Genomic DNA, 4,671 nt, shown 5'->3' with positions numbered 1-4,671 from the left:
CACTTGGGATTGATGAAGATGCCGTCATGGTATTAACATGATGCTTTGGTGATTTTGAGGCTTCTTCAAGTCTAGCCATAGCTTTTTCAAACTTCAAATTGATGGTATCAATGTGAGCACAAGTTGAGCACCCAATTGAGTAACGGAGTCCACTTCATGCTTTCCTCCTCTAGTAGCCTTGCGAGGTCTACTATATTGTGAGTTATGGATCGCCATTTCCTCAATTTTGTTCCAAGTTTGATTGTCATCAACTTCGGTGAACATTCTATTTGATCCCATGTTGAGAATGTTCCTTGAATCTTCATATAGACCGTTCCAAAATTGTTGTACCAAGAACCACTCGCTTAGTCCATGGTGAGAACATGAGCGACAAATTCCTTTGAACCGCTCCCAAGCTTCATACAAAGATTCTTCATCCCTTTGCTTAAAACCCGTAATTTGAGCTCTTAGCATGTTAGTCTTTTCCGGTGGGTAGAATTTTTTGTAGAAAGCTAGAGCCAACTTCTTCCAAGAATCAATTCCGAGAGTGGCCTTATCAAGGCCCTTCAAACATTGTTTCGCGGTGACAATTAAAGAAAAAGGAAATAAGACCCATCGAATTTCGTCTTGAGTTACACCGGTTTGAGAAATCGCATCACAATAGTCACAAAAGGTCTCCATATGAGAATAAGGGTCTTCACTAGGCATCCCCCCAAATTGGCTCCTCTCGACTAATTGGATAAATGCGGATTTATCAATAAAATTTCCGGTTAAATGTTGTGTTGTGGGAGTACCATTGGGTAGGTTCTCCTCGGTGGGTACGGAATGTGATGAAAACTTAGGCATTGTGGGTTGATTTTGTGTTGTATTTTGTGTTGGGTTCTCCTCACCTTCTCTTGCAAAAGGGTTGATGAACTCAATAGTTGGTTGAATATCTACAACCTCACTAATACCTCTCAAATTTCTTTCAATTTCACGATCAAAGGGTAACAAATCACCTTGTGACCTTCTAGACATGCAAAATATCAAACAACTTGAAAACAATTAGAACAAACCTTGAGGAGTTTTACTTCCTCAAGGCAAAGAAAGACACAACTAATAACAATATAAGAAAATCTAAATCAAGTTAACACCGTCCCCGGCAACGGCGCCATTTTTGGTCGGACTAAATCTTTTCGGTAACTTGTCGTTAGGAGCACCTAGACCAAAACACAATTTATAGCTTCACAAACAACTCTACAATTAGTAAAGAGGCAAGTAAAGGTCAGATCCCAAGGGACGGGAATTGAGATGAGATTTCTATTGAAACTAGTGGTGTCTTAGGGGTGTCACAATTTGGGTTGATGTAGAAGGTCACTAAACTAAATAGCAATGAAAGTAAACAAGTAAGATGAATTGAAAAGGGTTGTAAACAATTAATAAAAAGCACTAGGGTATCATGGGGTCATAGGGGATTCATGGGAATTGATCATGCAAACATGTTCTCAAATTATAAGCAAGCAATTATTGTTGTGATTGATTAAGTTGCGTTATATCTTACAATCCTAGGAAAGTTTGGGTCCCGGAGCCGAATCGATTAGATTGTACAACACCTACAAGTCGACTTAGTCTTCCCTACTCAACAACATGCATGGTCTAATGAGACTCGAGTTGGTTTATGTCTTATAAGTCTCATTGAAAAGGTAGCTGATGGGTAAAAAATGCAAGGATTCATAGGCTCGCATTTCATCAAACATAACATGTGCATGAGTTGAGATCAAAACAAGCAAGCAAATAAACCATGAAAGCATATTAATTTAAGCATGAATCATTCGCCATGTTGGTTTCCCCTAATTACCCATTAACCCTAGCTAGGTCACTACTCACTCATTATCATGTTGATCATGCTAGCAAGGTTGTCAATCATACAAACAAAATGAAACATGATGAATAAATGAAAGTAATTAACAATAATTAAAAAGGGATTAAGAGGATTATACCTACTAATGATTCCAATAAAGCAAAGAATAAAAGAAGTACTTGATGCTTGATTGAGAGGTTGTCAATCTCCCAATAATAACCCAAATAATTTTCAATTACCCAAAATAAAGGATGAACAAAAGAGAGATTAAGGAAATGAAACTTGTATTAAAACTTGATTAATTGTTGATTACAAAACTAAAGAGAGATTTTATTGATATTAACTACTCTAAGAATTGATAAGAAGAACATGCTCTTCCAATTAGACTAATGGGGTATTTATAGTGGAAATTAGGTGGATGCATTAGGGTTAACTAAGGGCTTAAATGACGATTAAGTCCCTACTTAAGGAAACGCCGGCATTTTCTGAAGGATGGACATCTTTCTTGAAGCTTGAAGAAACGGATTTGCGCTGTCTTGGAATCCGTGCGTCTTAGGCTCGGGGCGGCCGGATTCATGAGTCTCTGCCCGGGCGTCTTTGGGAGAAGACGGGCGTCTTAAGTCTTCTTTGCCCGGGCGTCTTGTATGGAAGACGCACGGATTGTGGTGCTGGGGACGGGCGTCTTCAGGACAATCCGCACGGATTGCTGTTCAGACTTGTTTCTTCTTCTTTTCTTCCCTTTTCTTCATAAAATCCTTGGGGATTTCCTCGGGGATGCAAGGATCTTTCCTCATCATTGCCCAACTACTATAATATGTACAAAAGCCTTCTAATCTTGTCTCTCCTTGATGCTTGGTCATTGAATTCAATCAATTTAGTCTCATTTTGCCATGAAAATGCAAGGTTTGCACTCCTTTCCTACCAAGGACACAAAACCTCAAAGAATATGCAAAACAAAGAACTAAAGACAATAAATGACCCAAATATGCACTAAAAAGCATGGGAACAAGGCTAATTCGGGGACTAAATATGCGCTAATTATGGTCATATCAGTGATCTTCTTATCTCAACCCAAATTGTGACACCCTTAGACACCACTACCTGGAATCGAAAATCCTACATCAATACCCGTCCCTTGGGATCCGACCTTTACTTACCTCTTTACTAATAGTAGAGTAGTTTGTGAAGTTATAAATATTGTTTTGGTCTAGGTGCTCCTAACGACAAGTAACCGAAAACGATAGTCCGACCAGCATATTAGGTATCCGGATCTATAGAGATAGGCCCAAAAGGATATTGGCATTAAGTCAAGAATCTTATATTGACAAGGTTCTTCGACGCTTCAACATGGACCAGTCTAAGAGAGGCTTAATTCGATCCCATAGGTAGTGGGATAATTTTGAGCAAGTCTCAATCACCCACCGAACCCGAAGATGTTGAACGCATGAAGTTGATTCCCTATGCTTCCGCTGTTGGATCAATCATGTATGCCATGATATGAACTCGTCCAGATGTCTTGTATGCTTTAAGCATGACAAGTAGATATCAAGAAAAACCAGGTGAGAGTCACTGGATAGCTGTTAAGAATATCCTTAAGTACTTACGAAGGACTAAGGATTCTATATTAGTGTTTGGAGGAGACTCCAAGCTATGTGTTAAGGGTTACACAGACTCGAGCTTTCAAACAGATAGAGATAATATGAAATCCCAAGGTGGGTATGTTTTTATGCTCAATGGTGGTGCTGTAAGCTGGAGAAGCTTCAAGGAAGTTGTGATTGCGGATTCTACTACGGAGGCTGAGTACGTTGCAGCATCAGAAGCTGACAAGGAAGTTGTGTGGATTAGGCAATTTGTGGAGGGGCTAAAGGTAGTTCCTACCACCAAAGATCCCATTACTCTCTATTGTGACAACAATGGGACAATCTTCCAAGCTAAGGAGCCCAAGTCTCGTAATAGATCCAGACATGTACTCAGAAAATTTCATATTATTAGAGATTTTATTGAATGGAAGGAAATTGCGATTTGTAAGGTTGGGACAGCTGATAACTTAGCTGATCCTTTTACCAAGCCTTTATCGCAGGCTAAACATGATGGACATGTTGTTTCCATGAGCCTTAAACGTATGCCAAATTTGTACTAGATTATTTGATATGAAATAAAATGTTGTTTTATTTGTTCTTATATGATAATCGCATTTGTCTTTTAAATTTAAAATATTACTTTGTCACATCCAAATGGGTTGTTGAGACAATATTGAACCCCATTAAAGTGAACTAGATTGACATAGTAATCGCCCATAGTTACTTACATGAGGTGACATCTCGAAGTAACTAGAATGTGATGCGATTGATGACAAGTTAAAGTGCCATAAATTCATGAGAGATGACTAGTCGATCACATAGGCTGACTGTATGGGACACTCTGTCGGGCTTATGACCGCTTATAGAGTTCTGGAAATTTTTTATAGCCTGGTCGTGGCGAGAGCTACTATAGTATTCTTATGAGTCGATTCTTTGACTAAAGATTATTCGCCTAAGATGGCACAATTTTAAAGTGACTTTGATTTGTGTTCAATGACCTTCGTAATTGGGGTGAAATGGGCACATTTTGGGTTATAATGAGTTGTGGCTATGCGAAGGGAAAAGTGCAATAGGAATTATCCACCCCTTGTCAAGGTTATCTTATATCTCAAGGCCACTCGAGGTGTAATGAACTGGAAATGCGTGGCCACGTTCGATAGGTATCTACGGTAGATAATTCCGGTCAGACAGTTATTCTCCAGATCGAGGAAACCACTCATGATATGATCAAGTGCAAGCACGACCTGCAAGACACCTTGCATTGAGTTGGAT

At 39.2% G+C, this 4,671-nt stretch overlaps 1 non-coding gene across 1 annotated transcript; it reads left to right on the top strand.

Moving 5' to 3' along the window:
- The first annotated feature begins 346 nt into the window (after positions 1 to 346).
- On the top strand, positions 347 to 453 carry LOC141615499 (small nucleolar RNA R71). The gene has a single exon (XR_012529918.1). It is a non-coding gene; the product is annotated as a small nucleolar RNA R71 (small nucleolar RNA).
- The last annotated feature ends 4,218 nt before the right edge of the window (positions 454 to 4,671 follow it).

Source organism: Silene latifolia, chromosome 11 (genome assembly GCF_048544455.1).
Source record: "Silene latifolia isolate original U9 population chromosome 11, ASM4854445v1, whole genome shotgun sequence".
Classification (NCBI taxonomy): Eukaryota; Viridiplantae; Streptophyta; class Magnoliopsida; order Caryophyllales; family Caryophyllaceae; genus Silene; species Silene latifolia.
The sequence above is the reverse complement of the archived record's forward strand: the minus strand, read 5'-3'. Positions and strand labels throughout refer to the sequence as shown.